Source organism: Oncorhynchus clarkii, chromosome 23 (assembly GCF_045791955.1).
Source record: "Oncorhynchus clarkii lewisi isolate Uvic-CL-2024 chromosome 23, UVic_Ocla_1.0, whole genome shotgun sequence".
NCBI classification, from domain to species: Eukaryota; Metazoa; Chordata; class Actinopteri; order Salmoniformes; family Salmonidae; genus Oncorhynchus; species Oncorhynchus clarkii.
This window is the reverse complement of record NC_092169.1, coordinates 32669285-32685549: the sequence shown is the minus strand read 5'-3', so window position 1 is coordinate 32685549 and position 16265 is coordinate 32669285. Positions and strand designations below refer to the sequence as shown.

Sequence of the window (16265 nt, the reverse complement as noted above, 5' to 3'; positions counted from 1 at the left end):
TCTTGGCATTCTCTCAACCAGCTTCATGAGGTAGTCACCTGGAATGCATTTAAATTAATAGGTGTGCCATTTTATAAATTCATTTGTGGAATTGCTTTCCTTCTTAATACGTTTGAGCCAGTCAGTTGTGTTGTGACAAGGTAGAGGTGGTATACAGAAGATAGCCCTATTTGGTAAAAGACCAAGTCCATATTATGGCAAGAACAGCTCAAATAAGCAAAGAGAAACAACAGTCCATCAATACTTTAAGACATGAAGGTCAGTCAATATAGAACATTTCAAGAACTTTGAGTGTTTCTTCAAGTGCAATCGCAAAAACCATCAAGTACTATGATAAAACTGGCTCTCATGAGGCACGCCACAGGAAAGGAAGACCCAGAGTTACCTCTGCTGCAGAGGATGAGTTCATTAAAGTTACCAGCCTCAGAAATTGTAGCTCAAATAAACGCTTCACAGAGTTAAAGTAACAGACAAATTTCAACATCAACTGTTCAGAGGAGACTGCGTGAATCAGGCATTCATGGTCAAATTCCTGCAAAGAAACAACTACTAGGTCACCAATAAGAAAAAGAGAATTGCTTGGGCCAAAAAAAACATGAGCAATGGACTTTAAACCTGTGAAAATCTGTCTTTTGGTCTGAGGAGTACACATTTTTTATTTTTAGTTCCAACCGTTGTGTTTTTGTGAGATGCAGAGTAGGTGAACGGAGGATCTCAGCATGTGTGGTTCCCACCATGAAGCATGGCGGAGGAGGTGTGATGGTTTGTGGGTAATTTGCTTGTGACACTGTCAGTAATTCATTTAGAATTCAAGGCACACTAACAACAAAGTGCTCAGCATATGTGGGAACTCCTTGAAGACTGTTGTAAAAGCATTCCAGGTGAAGCTGTTTGAGAGAATGCCAAGAGCATGCAAAGTTGTCAAAAGCAAGGGGTGTTTGTTTAAAACGTATTTGGTTACTACATGATTCCATATGTGTTATTTAGTTTTGATGTCCTCACTATTATTATACAATGTAGAAAATACAAAATCATCACATTCCCAGTGGGTCAGAAGTTTACATGCATTCCATTAGTATTTGATAGCATGGCCTTTAAATTGTTTAACTTGGGTCAAACGTTTCAGGATAGCCTTCCACGAACTTCCCACAATATGTTGGATGAATTCTGGCTCATTGCTCCTGACAGAGCTGGTGTAACTGAGTCAGGCAATGTAGACCTCCTTGCTCGCACACGTTTTTTAAAAAGCCTCCCCCTTTTTCCTCCAAACATAATGATTATGGCCAAACAGTTATATTTTTGTTTCATCAGACCAGAGGACATTTCTCCATAAACTATGATCTTTGTCCCCATGTGCAGTTCCAAACTGTAGTCTGCCTTTTTTAATGGCGGTTTAGGAGCAGTGGCTTCTTCCTTGCTGAGCGGCCTTTCAGGTTATGTCGATATAGGACTCGTTTTACTGTGGATATAGATACTTTTGTATCTGTTTCCTCCAGCATCTTCACAAGGTCCTTTGCTGTTGTTCTAGGATTGATTTGCACTTTTTGCGCCAAAGTACGTTCATCTCTAGGAGACAGAATGCGTCTCCTTACTGAGCGGTATGAGGGCTGCGTGTTCCCATGGTGTTTATACTTGCATACTATTGTTTGTACAGATGAATGTGGTACCTTCAGGCGTTTGGAAATTGCTCCCAAGGATGAACCAGATTTTTTTTCTGAGGTATCGGCTGATTTCTTTTGATTTCCCTATGATGTCAAGCAAAAAGGCACTGAAATACATCCACAGGTACACCTCCAATTAACTCAAATGATGTCAATTAGCCTATCAGAAGCTTCTGCCATAATTTTCTGGAATTTTCCAAGCTGTTTAAAGGCACAGTCAACTTAGTGTATGTAAACTTCTTACCCACTGGATTTGTGATACAGTGAATTATATGTGAAATAATCTGTCTGTAAACAATTGTTGGAAAAATGACTTGTGTCATGCACAAAGTAGATGTCCTAAACGACTTGCCAAAACTATAGTTTGTAAACAAGAAATTTGTGGAGTGGTTGAAAACGAGTTTTACTGACTCCATCACAAGTGTATGTAAACGTCCGACTTCAACTGTATATACACAGTGCATTTGGAAAGTACACACAATACCCCACAATGATAAAGCAAGAACACGTTTTTACACATTTTTGCAAATGCGTAAAAAATTAAAAAGAGAAATATCAAATTTACAAAAATATTGAAATTCTTTACTCTGTACTTTGTTGAAGTACCTTTGGCAGCGATTACAGCCTCAAGTCTTCCTGGGTATGACGCTACAAGCTTGGCACACCTGTATTTGGGGAGTTTCTCCCATTCTTCTGTGCAGATCCTCTCAAGTTCTGTCAGGTTGGATGGGAAGCGTCGTAGCACAGCTATTTTCAGGTCTCTCCAGAGATGTTTGATTGGGTTCAAGTCCGGGCTCTAGCTGGGCCACTCAAGGATATTCAGAGAATTGCCCCGGAGCCACTTCTGCTTTGTCTTGGTTGTATGCTTAAGGTCATTGTACTTTTGGGAGGTGGACTGTCGCCTCAGTCTGATGTCCTGAGCGCTCTGGAGCAGGATCTCTCTGTACTTTGTTCCGTCCATCTTTCCCTCGATCCTGACTATTCTCCCAGTCCATGCCGCTGAAAAACATCCCCACAGGATGTTGCTGCCACCACCATGTTTCACTGTAGGAATGGTGCTAGTTTTATATATACACAGTGTGGTCTGAAATTATTGACACCCTTGATAAAGATGAGCAATAATTACTCTATAAAATAATTTATTCAAATACTGCGCTATATTGTACGCTACATTTTATGGGGAATTGTATAATTTTATACTAATTCAATTGGTTAGAGAATGAGATTTTGTTTAACAAGTAATATATTCTCCTCTCAAAACAATTTACACCCTTAAAGATTCTCATAAATAAAGTTGTCAAAAGTTGAGTATTTCATGCCATATTCCTATCACGCAATGACTACATCAAGCTTGTGACTCTACAAACTTGTTGGATGCATTTGCAGTTCATTTGGATTGTATTTCAGATTATTTTGTGCCCAACAGAAATTAATGTTAAATAATATATTGTGATTTTTTTTGTCACTTTTATTATGAATAAGAATTAAATATGTGGATGCTACCATGATTATGGATATTCCTGAATGAATCGTGAATAATGATGAGTGAGAAAGTTAGAGAGGTTCAAAGATCGTACCACCAAGACATGCTAACCTCTCACCACTAACAATAACAGAGGTTATGTCTTGAGGGTATGATTTTTGGGCGGAGCATACAGTATAGTTCAGTATTTGAATTATTTATTTTATAGTCATTCTTGCTCATCTTTATCAAGGGTGTCAATTTTGGACCCCACTTTATATATAAATTGTTTTTTCTTATTCTTGCTGTGTTATTATGCATGGGTAATCTTGGTATAATGGCAATGTTTAGGTTACTTCTAATGTGATGGGTGACTTTTTATTTCAGCTTTTTTGTTTAAATATAATGCTAAGGAGTTGTGATACCATGACTCTTTAAATGGTGGACTTTTTCGGTAAACTTTGGGACTGCTTTTGCTGTTCACTATTTACTGTGACTTTGCAATGTACTGTGTTTGACAGATACCACTGTATACAAATAAAAGGTGTCTTCAAATCATATCAAATTTTGTTGGTCACATACACATGTTTACAGTGCCTTGCAAAATAATCTAATAATTCATTCCCCTTGGTGTTTTTCCTATTTTGTTGCATTACACCCTGTAACTTAAATTCATTTTATTTGGGTTTTATATAATGAACATACACAAAATAGTCAAAATTGGTGAAGTAAAATAAAAAAATAACTTTTTTAAAAAATGTATTAAAAAGAAAAAACGGAAAAGTGCTGCGTGCATGTGTATTCACCCCTTTGCTATTCACCCTAAGATATGGTGCAACCGATTACCTTCAGAAGTCACATAATTAGTTAAATAAAGTCCACCTGTGTGCAATCTAAGTGTCACATGATCTGTCACATGATCTCAGTATTTATACAGTTGAAGTCGGAAGTTAACATACACTTAGGTTGGAGTCATTGAAACTCATTTTTCAACCACTCCACAAATGTCTTGTTAAAAACTATAGTTTTGGCAAGTCGGTTAGGACATCTACTTTGTGCAAAACACAAGACATTTTTCCAACAATTGTTTACAGGCAGATTATTTCACATATAATTCACAGTATCACAATGTCAGTGGGTCAGACGTTTACATAAACTAAGTTGACTGTGGCTTTTAAACAGCTTGGGAAATACCCGAAAATGATGTCAAGGCTTTAAAAGCTTTTGATAGGCTAATTTACATAATTTGAGTCATTTGGAGGTGTACCTGTGGATGTATTTCAAGGCCTACCTTCAAAATCAGTGCCTCTTTGCTTGACATCACGGGAGAATCAAAAGAAATCAGCCAAGACCTCAGAAAAAATATTGTAGGCCTCCACAAGTCTGGTTCATCCTTGGAGGTACCACGTTAATCTGTACAAACAATATTACACAAGTATACACACCATGGGACCACACAGTTGTCATACCGCTCAGGAAGGAGACGCGTTCTGTCTCCTGGAGATGACCTTACTTTGGTGCGAAAAGTGCAAATCAATCCCAGAACAACAGCAAAGGACCTTGTGAAGATGCTGGAGGAAACATGTACAAAAGTATCTATATCCACAGTTAAACGAGTCCTATATCGACATAACCTGGCACTGCTCCAAAACCGGCATAAAAAAGCCAGACTACATTTTATAACTGCACATGGGGACAAAGATCGTACTTTTTGGAGAAATGTCCTCTGGTCTGATGAAACAAAAATAGAACTGTTTGGCCATAATGACCATCGTTGTGTTTGGAGCACAAATAGGGATGCTTGCAAGTCTAAGAACACCATCCCAACGTTGAAGCAAGGGGGTGGCAGCCTCATGGTGTGGGGATGCTTTGCTGCAGGAGGAATTGGTCCACTTTACAAAATCGATGGCATCACGAGGGAGGAAATTATGTGGATATATTGAAGCAACGTCTCAAGACATCAGTCAGGAAGTTAAAATTTAGTTGCAAATGGGTCTTCCAAATGGACAATGGCCCCAAGCATACTTCCAAGGTTGTGGCAAAATGGCTTAAGGACAACAAAATCAAGGTATTGGAGTGGCTATCACAAAGCCCTGACCTCAATCCTATAGAAAATGTGTGTGCAGAACTGAAAAAGCGTGTGTGAGCAAGAAGGCCTACAAACCTGACTCAGTTACACCAGCTCTGTCAGGAGGAATGGGCCATAATTCACCCAACTTATTGTGGGAAGCTTGTGGAAGGCTACCTGAAATGTTTGACCCAAGTTAAACAATTTAAAGGCAATGCTACCAAATACTAATTGAGTGTATGTACACTTCTGACCCACTGGGAATGTGATGAAAGAAATAAATGCTGAAATAAGTAATTCTCTCTACTAACATTTCACATTCTTAAATTAAAGTGGTGATCCTAACTGTCCTAAAACAGGGAATTTTTACTGGCATTAAATGTCAGGAATTGTGAAAAACTGAGTTTAAATGTATTTGGCTATGGTGTATGTAAACTTCCTACTTCAACTGTACACTTGTTCTGAAAGGCCCCAGAGTCTGCAACACCACTAAGCAAGGGACACCACCAAGCAAGCGGCACCCCGAAAACCAAGGAACTCTTCAAACAGGTCAGGGACAAAGTTGGGGAGAAGTACAGACCATGGTTGGGTTATAAAAAAATATCAGAAACTTTGGGCAGCCCACAGAGCACCATTAAATCAATTTTTAACAAATGGAAAGAATATGGCACCACAACAAAGCTGCCAAGAGAGGGCCGCCCACCAAAACTCACAGACCAGGCAAGAAGGGCATTAATCAGAGAGGCAACAAAGAGACCAAAGATAACCCTGAATGTGCTGCAAAGCTCCACAGCGGAGATTGGAGTATCTGTCCATAGTACCACTTTAAGCTGTACACTCCACAGAGCTGGGCTTTACAGAAGAGTGGCCAGACAAAAGCCATCGCTTAAAGATAAAAACACATGTGGGAGACTCCCAAAACATATGAAAGAAGGTACTATGGTCAGATGAGACTAAAATTGAGCTTTTTGACCATCAAGGAAAACTCTACGTCTAGAGCAAACCCGACACCTCTCATCACCCCAAGAACACCATGTTTTTCATTGGCAGGGACTAGGAAACTGGTCAGAATTGAAGGATTGATGGATGGCGCAAAATACAGGGAAATTCTTGAGGGAAACCTGTTTCAGTCTTCCAGAGATCTGAGACTGGGACAGAGGTTCACCTTCCAGCAGGACAATGACCCTAAGCATACTGCTAAAGCAACACTCGAGTGGTTTAAGGGGAAATATTTAAATGTCTTGGAATGGCCTAGTCAAAGCCCAGACCTCAATCCAATTGAGAATCTGTGGTATGACTTAAAGTTTGCTGTACACCAGCGGAACCCATCCAACTTGAAGGAGCTGGAGCAATTTTGATCTTGAAGAATGGGCAAAATCCCAGTGGCTAGATGTGCCAAGCTTATAGAGACATACCCCAAGAGACAAAAGGCGGCCCTACAAAGTATTGACTTTGTGGGGGGGGGGGGGGGTTATGCATGCTCAAGTTTTTTTTTTTGTCTTATTTAGTGTTTGTTTCACAATAAAAAATATTTTGCTTCTTCAAAGTGGTAGGTTGTGTAAATCAAATGATACAACCCCCCCAAAAATGCATTTTAATTCCAGGTTGAAATGCAAGAAAATAGGAAAAATGCCAAGGGGGTGAATAATTTCGCAAGCCACTGTAGCAGATGTTATGTAGCGAATTGCTTGTGTTTCTTGCTCCAACAGTGCAGTAATATCTAACAGGTTATATCATACAATTTCATAATAGACACAAATCTAAGTAAAGGAATGGAAATGAGAATATATAAATATATGGACGAGCAATGTCAGAGCGGTATAGACTAAGATACAGTAGAATATAATATAATACAGTATATACATATGAGAAGAGTAGTGAAATATATGTAACATTATTAAAGTGTCCAGTGATTACAGGGGTATGTACAGTGGGGCAAAAAAGTATTTAGTCAGCCACCAATTGTGCAAGTTCTCCCACTTAAAAAGATGAGAGAGGCCTGTAATTTTCATCATAGCTACACTTAAACTATGACAGACAAAATGAGGAAAAAAAAAATCCAGAAAATCACATTGTAGGATTTTTAATGAATTTATTTGCAAATTATGGTGGAAAATAAGTATTTGGTCAATAACAAAAGTTTATCTCAATACTTTGTTATACACCCTTTGTTGGCAATGACAGAGGTAAAACGTTTTCTGTAAGTCTTCACAAGGTTTTCACACACTGTTGCTGGTATTTTGGCCCATTCCTCCATGCAGATCTCTTATAGAGCAGTGATGTTTTGGGGCTGTTGCTGGGCAACACAGACTTTCAACTCCCTCCAAAGATTTTCTATGGGGTTGAGATCTGGAGACTGGCTAGGCCACTCCAGGGCCTTGAAATGCTTCTTACGAAGCCACTCCTTCGTTGCCCGGGCAGTGTGTTTGGGATCATTGTCATGCTGAAAGACCCAGCCACGTTTAATCTTCAATGCCCTTGCTGATGGAAGGAGGTTTTCACTCAAAATCTCACGATACATGGCTCCATTCATTCTTTCCTTTACACGGATCAGTCGTCCTGGTCCCTTTGCAGAAAAACAGCCCCAAAGCATGATGTTTCCACCCGACGAGTTGAGTTTTTACCAAAAAGTTATATTTTGGTTTCATCCGACCATATGACATTCTCTCAATCTTCTTCTGGATCATCCAAATGCTCTCTAGCAAACTTCAGATGGGCCTGGACATGTACTGGCTTAAGCAGGGGGACACGTCTGGCACTGCAGGATTTGAGTCCCTGGCGGCGTAGTGTGTTACTGATGGTAGGCTTTGTTACTTTGGTCCCAGCTCTCTGCAGGTCATTCACTAGGTCCCCCCGTGTGGTTCTGGGATTTTTGCTCACCGTTCTTGTGATCATTTTGACCCCACGGGGTGAGATCTTGCGTGGAGCCCCAGATTTAGGGAGATTATCAGTGGTCCTATATGTCTTCCATTTCCTAATAATTGCTCCCACAGTTGATTTTTTCAAACCAAGCAGCTTACCTATTACAGATTCAGTCTTCCCAGCCTGGTGCAGGTCTACAATTTTGTTTCTGGTGTCCTTTGACAGCTCTTTGGTCTTGGCCATAGTGGAGTTTGGAGTGTGACTGTTTGAGGTTGTGGACAGGTGTCTTTTATACTGATAACAAGTTCAAACAGGTGCCATTAATACAGATAATGAGTGGAGGACAGAGGAGCCTCTTAAATAAGAAGTTACAGGTCTGTGAGAGCCAGAAATCTTGCTTGTTTGTAGGTGACCAAATACTTATTTTCCACCATAATTTGCAAATTAATTAATAAAAAATCCTACAATGTGATTTTCTGGATTTTTTTTCTCATTTTGTCTGTCATAGTTTAAGTGTAGCTATGATGAAAATTACAGGCCTCTCTCATCTTTTTAAGTGGGAGAACTTGCACAATTGGTGGCTGACTAAATACTTTTTTGCCCCACTGTATATAGGGTAGACTATACACTAACACTTTAAGGTGCTAGTGATGGCTATTTAACAGTCTGGTGGCCTTGAGATAGAAGCTGTTTTTCAGACTCTTGGTCCCAGCTTTGGTGCACCTGTACTTACCTCACCTTCTTCTGGATGATAGCAGGGTGAACAGGCAGTGGCTTGGGGGGTTGTTGTCCTTGATGATCTTTTGGCTTTCCTGTGACATCGGGTGCTGTAGGTGTCCTTGAGGGCAGGTAGTTTGCCCCAGGTGATGCGTTGGGCAGACCGCACCACCCTCTGGAGACCCCTGTGGTTGCGTGCGGTGCAGTTGCCATACCAGGCAGTGATACAGCCCGACAGGATGCTCTCAATTGTGCATCTGCAAAAGTTTGAGTGTTTTAGGTGCCAATCCAAATTTCTTCAGCCTCCTGAGGTTGAAGAGGTACTGTTGTACATTCTTCACCACTGTCTGTGTGGGTGGACATTTCAGTTTGTCAGTGATGTGTACACCGAGGAACTTGAAGCTTTCCACCTTCTCCACTGCGGCCCCATCGATGTGGATAGGGGGGTGCTCCCGCTGCTGTTTTCTGAAGTCCGCAATCAGCTCCTTTGTTTTGTTGATGTTGAATGAGAGGTTATTTTTCTGGCACCACACTCCCAGTGCCGTCACTTCCTCCCTGTAGGCTGTCTCGTCATTGTTGGTAATCAGTCCTACTATTGTGGTGTCGTCTGCAAACTTGATGATTGAGTTGGAGGCGTGCGTGGCCACAGTCATGGGTGGGCTGAGAACGCACCCTTGTGGAGCCCCTGTCTTGGGGATCAGTGAAGTGGAGGTGTTGTTTCCTACCTTCACCACCTGGGGGCAGTCCGTCAGGAAGTCCAGGACCCAGTTACACAGGGTCCACAGTTAGCTCTTTATCCACAATATAGCAGGGGGTGTAAAGCCATAACACATACATTTTTCCAGCAACAGACTATGATTGATAATGTCAAAATCCACAATGTGTAGCTGTGCCACCAGAGACTCTGGGTTCGCGCCCAGGCTCTGTCGCAGCCGGGAGGTCAATGGGGTGACGCACAATTGGCCTAGCGTCGTCCGGGTTAGGGAGCGTTTGGCCGGTAGGGATATCCTTGTCTCATTGCACACTAGCGACTCCTGTGGCGTGCCGGGCGCAGTGTGCGCTCTAGCCTCCCGAATGGGCCTCCCGAATGGTGCAGTGGTCTAAGGCACTTTATCGCTGTGCCACTAGAGAACCTGGTTCAAGTCCAGTCTCTGTCGCAGCTGGCCGCTCCCGGGAGATCCATGGGGTAGCGCACAATTGGCCCAGCATCGTACCGGTTAGGGGAGGGTTTGACCGGCAGGGACGTTCCTGTTCCATCGCGCACTGGTGACTCCTGTGGAGGGCTGGACGCAATGCACGCTGACACAGTCGCCAGGTGTCTGGTGTTTCCTCTGACACATTGGTGTGGCTGGCTTCTGGGTTGAGTGGAGGTTGTGTCAAGAAGCAGTGTGGCTTGGCTGGGTTGTGTTTCGGAGGACGCATGGCTCTCGACCTTCGCCTCTCCTGAGTCTGTATGGGAGTTGCAGCGATGGGACAGGACTGTAACTACCAATTGGGGAGAAAAAGTAAACATTTTTTTTAACAAAAGTTGGATGTCTAGCGAGCTAGCTGGCTAACACATGTTACTGTAATATCAGTGGATGAGCTATGCAGATTAAAGCAGTTACACATGTCTGGAGTTATTGTAATATATTAGCACAATGAGGCAGGGATGCGGGTAAAATAACAATGTTTGTCAGATGCCATGGGTCAAGTGCAAGTACAGATGATCACCTGTAGTAATTAGTAACAGCACAGGCACTCTAGGTAAGTACATGTACATACATTACATGTTTTCATTAATGTTTTCTTCCCTATGTTTGTAGGATGACAACGATGATGATGATGATGACGTCTCCCTGTTTGATGCAGAGTAGGGTAGTCAAAGACGACTAAAATCAAGAAATTTGATTCAGCATTGCACTCAGTGGCTCAGCCAGAAAACAATATAACTCAATGGCTTTCAGCCCTGAATACAAGCCACAGTCCCATTCATATCATATTTTACAGGCATCCAATGGTCTCCTCCTTCCACCAGTTCCTCAGGGTGCTCATAGTGCTATCTTGATGTACCTACTCTGTGAGCTCCTCAGCAGTAGCTTCATTGTCTGCATGGTCACCGTCATCCTCTTCCTGTCAGCTGACTTCTGGACCGTTAAGGTAGGCCCTAAACAGTAATACTGTAGAACAAAACAGCAATAGTGTTACGAATCCCTTTTGGCCCGACAGTCTAGGGGGGGATGGTAATGAGACGCGTAACATAACTCATGCAAATTATAATTGTGACAAAGTAAAAGTGTGAACGTAATAACCAGGACAACTGAAATCTACCGTCAAACGCAAGGTTTATTTGATAAACACACGGTAATGGAGGGAGCAGGAAAAGGGGCTGAGCTGGACCCAAGGAAAGAAACAAATATGCAAAAACACCCCTAAGCTAGACTAGCCTACTTTAACAACAGCTAACTAACTAACCAAAAATACAGTGGGTGGTCCGCCCAGCTCTAACTAATGTTTTTAACAAAGTTTACCTACGGGTAGTGTATGCCCATGGGCGACTTGTCTTGGCTTCCCCTTTTCCCACCAGCAAAACACCATAAGCAAAAACAATACTCACAGGAGATGACAAAGTGATTTGGAGGTGCTCAAACAAAAGGAGAGGTTTAAGACACAAAGAGAGAGAGTTGAAAAACAGAGGTCTACAAACATGGCATTTACAAAGAGATTGAGCTACTGAAATCTATGAAGAACAGAGATCTACCAACATGGCATTTACAAAGAGATTGAGAGCTCTTGAGCAAACAAATGATGGGGTTTTTAAACCATGGGGAAGGAACTGTGATAGGGTAGGAAACAGGAGGAGGTGTGTCTTCTGATTGATGATTGGATTGTTGACTGATTGGGGAGTGATGATTTTCACCTGTGAGGGGAGACGGAGAGAAAATAAACACACACACACACAGGATACACACACAGGATACTTGTATCCGTAACAAATAGAATAGTAATAGAATACTAATAGAATAGAATAGTAATATAACTCCAATAGAACCAATAAAATATCAATATAACATGTGTAAATATTGTCAACCCTCTGTCTCTTTTGTTTAACTAAGTAGCCTAATGATGTATTGACTCCTCTACCATATTTCAGAACATCACTGGGTGGTTGATGGTGGGCCTGAGGTGGTGGAACAAGGTGGATGGACAATAGAAAAAGCCACTGGGTTGTTTGAGTCCAGAAAGGTAGGTCACACACATCCCAATCTTTTCGGGGCAGACACTAACTAACTGCCCTCCACTGAATTACCTTCTTCTGTAGGGGTAAAACCTAGTTCCATAGAACCTGTATCGACTCTGGATTGTGATGTCATAACAAAGCCTATTACTGTATATACATGTGGTCTCTCCCAATCTTGAGGTGTACTTTCTTTGGATATACTCAAAGCATTATAACCCTCAATCCTAGAATTTAACCAGCACTTTGTATTGCCAAATACTTACTTGGTCAACAAGCTAGTTGGCATCCACAGATGTGAGAAGGTCTTCTCTTTCCTATCAGCCTGGTGGGAATTCGAAGCAGATGGTGTCAGATCCAAGTCGAGGATCTTCTGATTGGGCCTGGTCATGTGTCCAGTCATCTGGGTCTACTTTGTCTTCAGCACACTCTTCTCCTTCAAGATCAAATGGCTGGTTAGTCAAATTTAGTCCATTATATTTTAAAGTGAATATCACATGGGTGTCAACACAGCTGAGTTAAGTGTTATTTCTTTGCTTTGCCAGTGCTCTCTCAATTTGTGGAGATTGCTTCATTGTCAGACATACTGTGTAAGGTGTCACTGCTGACATTACTCATCAGCACCATCGTCTCTTTCAAAATGAAGTGGGCTAGTTATTTTTTAGCCTTGCCAGGTTTCTCTCACTATGAGGATGTTGCTCCGATGTCAGCCATAAATGACCAGTTCTTATAATCTCGCACCTCTCTCCTCCACCCAGGCCATGGTCATCATGGGCGTGGTGCTACAGGGGGCTAACCTGTACGGATATGTTCGCTGTAAAGTGGGTGGTAGGACCAGTTTGAAGAACATGGCTACTAACTATTTTGGACGGGTAACTTTTTGAATGCATAGTCTGACAACTGTGACATGCTTAACACCCTGGCCATCCTACAATCTAAGCTTGATCTCACACAAATGATCAATGAACCCACCAGGTACAACCCAAAATCCGTTAACACGGGCACCCTCATAGATATCATCCTAACCAACTTGCCCTCCAAATACACCTCTGCTGTTTTCAACCAAGATCTCAGCGATCACTGCCGCATTGCCTGCATCCGTAATGGGTCTGCGGCCAAACGACCAACCCTCATCACTGTCAAACGCTCCCTAAAACACTTCAGTGAGCAGGCCTTTCTAATCGACCTGGCCCGGGTATCCTGGAAGGATATTGACCTCATCCCTTCAGTAGAAGATGCCTGGTTGTTCTTTAAAAATACCTTCCTCACCATCTTAAATAAACATGCTCCGTTCAAAAAAACCCAGATATAGTCCTTGGTTCTCTCCAGACCTGACTGCCCTTGACCAGCACAAAAACATCCTGTGGCGTTCTGCATTAGCATCGAACAGCCCCCGTGATATGCAACTTTTCAGGGAAGTTAGGAACAAATATACACAGGCAGTTAGGAAAGCTAAGGCTAGCTTTTTCAAGCAGAAATTATAAAAAATATCTGCCGAAATTGTTGCAACCCCTATTACTAGCCTGTTCAAACTCTCTTTCGTATCATCTGAGATTCCCATAGATTGGAAAGCTGCCACGGTCATCCCCCTCTTCAAGGGGGAGACACTCTAGACCCAAACTGCTACAGACCTATATCTATTCTACCCTGCCTTTCTAAGGTCTTCGAAAGCCAAGTTAACAAACAGATTACCAACCATTTCGAAACCTACCGTACCTTCTCCGCTATGCAATCTGGTTTCAGAGCTGGTCATGGGTGCACCTGAGCCACGTTCAAGGTCCTAAACGATATCATAACCGACATCGATAAGAGACATTACTATGCACCCGTATTCATCGACCTGGCTAAGGCTTTCGACTCTCGAATCACAACATTCTTATTGGCAGACTCAACAGCCTTGGTTTCTGAAATGACTGCCTTGCCCGGTTCACCAACTACTTCTCTGATAGAGTTTAGTATGACAAATCGGAGGACCTGTTGTCCGGACCTCTGGCAGTCTCTATGGGGGTGCCACAGGGTTCAATTCTCGGGCCGATTCTCTTCTCTGTACACATCAATGATGTCGCTCTTGCTGCTGGTGATTCTTTGATTCACCTCTACGCAGACGACAACATTCTGTATACCTCTGGTCCTTCTTTGGACACTGTGTTAACTAACCTCCAGATGAGCTTCAATGCCATAGAACACTCCTTCTGTGGCCTCCAACTGCTCTTAAATGCAAGTAAAACTAAATGCATGTTCTTCTACCGATCACTGCCCGCACCTGCCCGCCCGTCCAGCATCACTACTCTGGGCAGTTCTGACTTAGAATATGTGGACAGCTACAAATACCTAGGTGTCTGGTTAGACTGTAAACTCTCCTTCCAGACTCACATTAAACATCTCCAATCCAAAATTAAATCTAGAATCGTCTTCCTATTTCACAACAAAGCATCCTTCACTCATGCTGCCAAACATACCCTCATAAAACTGACCATCCTACCGATCCTCGACTTCGGCGATGTCATTTACAAAACAGCCTCCAACACTCTACTCAACAAATAGTATATGGGGCATTGGTTTTGTCACCAAGGCCCCATATACTACCCACCACTGCGACCTGTACGCTCTCGTTGGCTGGCCCTCGCTTCATACTCGTCGCCAAACCCACTGGCTCCAGGTCATCTACAAGTCTCTGCTAGGTAAAGCCCCGCCTTATCTCAGCTCACTGGTCACCATAGCATCACCCACTCGTAGCACGCGCTCCAGCAGGTACATCTCACTGGTCACCCCCAAAGCCAATTCTTCTTTTGGCTACCTCCTCTCCTTACAGTTCTCTGCTGCCAATAAAGCTGGAGACTCTTACCTCCCTCACTAGCTTTAAGCACCAGCTGTTAGAGCAGCTCACAGATCACTGCACCTGTACATAGCTCATCTGTAAATTAGCCCATCCAATCTACCTCATCCCCATACAGTATTTATTTATTTATCTTGCTCCTTTGCACCCCAGTATCTCTACTTGCACATTCATCTTCTGCACATCCTACCATTCCAGGGTTTAATTGCTATAATGTAATTACTTCGCCACCATGGCCTACTTATTGCCTTACCTCTCTTCTCCTACCTCATTTGCACATGCTGTATATAGATTTTTCTACTGTATTATTGATTGTATGTTTGTTTATTTCATGTGTAACTCTGTGTTGTTGTATGTGTCGAACTGCTTTCCTTTATCTTGGCCAGGTCGCAGTTGCAAATGAGAACTTGTTCTCAACTAGCTTACCTGGTTATATAAAGGTGAAATAAAATAAATAAATGAATAAATAAATAAAAGTCCTGATTCTCCATCCATTTCCAGAAGTGTGCACTTGAAGGCTCCCTGACATACTTTGGGAGACGGATGGAGAATTGGGATGCAACGTGTCGGCCTTACTGAAATGGACAAGAACTGTCTGTATTTATTTAAATCAGGATTTTGTGTGCATATCTAATGTTGTGTTTTTGTTTTGTGTGTTTTCTCTCTGACAGGCAATGACTGAACAAGAAGAATCATAGAGAAGGGTGACTGCTCTCAGATTTTAACTTATGTTTGCATTATTTTGAATGCTATAGTATACCTAGAGTTTTACTAGAAACTAATGCAAAATATAAACATTTTGTAACAAAAGTTTTCACATTATAATACCATTTAAAGTGAGAAAAATGATCATTTCTAGATAAGTCTGTGCTTTTCCACTGTAGCTATACAGACTCAAGGCCTTATCTGTTTTATTTGTTGTTTTGCATTTTATTCCTAGACTTTATACAATACAGTGAAATGTTGTTTCTGACTTGTATTATACAAACATGTTGCATGTATAAAACTGATGGTTGTAAAGCAATATAGAAGATCAAGTTCATGTGTAAATAGTATATTTATGTAAAAAAAAGAAATGTGAGGCATATTTTTGCGGAGATACATTTATAACGTTTCCAAAATGAGCTGTGTGTTTTTGAGTTTTTCTGGATTTCCTTCATGAAGTGCATTACTAAACGTTTAGGAATCTAAAATCTTTCATTTTAATTTGATGTGTGGGGTCAAAGAGTACACACAGGACCCCTTTGTTTTTACACTGATGCTACTCAATGTTTATTATATATGCATAGTCACTTTACCCCTACCTACAAATACAAATGACCTCGACTAACTTGTGTCCCGCACATTGACTCGGTACCGGTACCCCCTGACCTCGATTAACTTGTGCCCCACACATTGACTCGGTACCGGCACCCCCTGTATTATTGTTATTTTATTGTGTT

The 16265-nt window shown here is 41.9% G+C and overlaps 1 pseudogene; it reads left to right on the top strand.

Moving 5' to 3' along the window:
• The first annotated feature begins 10454 nt into the window (after window positions 1-10454).
• Window positions 10455-15521, top strand: LOC139381273 (Golgi apparatus membrane protein TVP23 homolog B-like; annotated as a pseudogene).
• The last annotated feature ends 744 nt before the right edge of the window (window positions 15522-16265 follow it).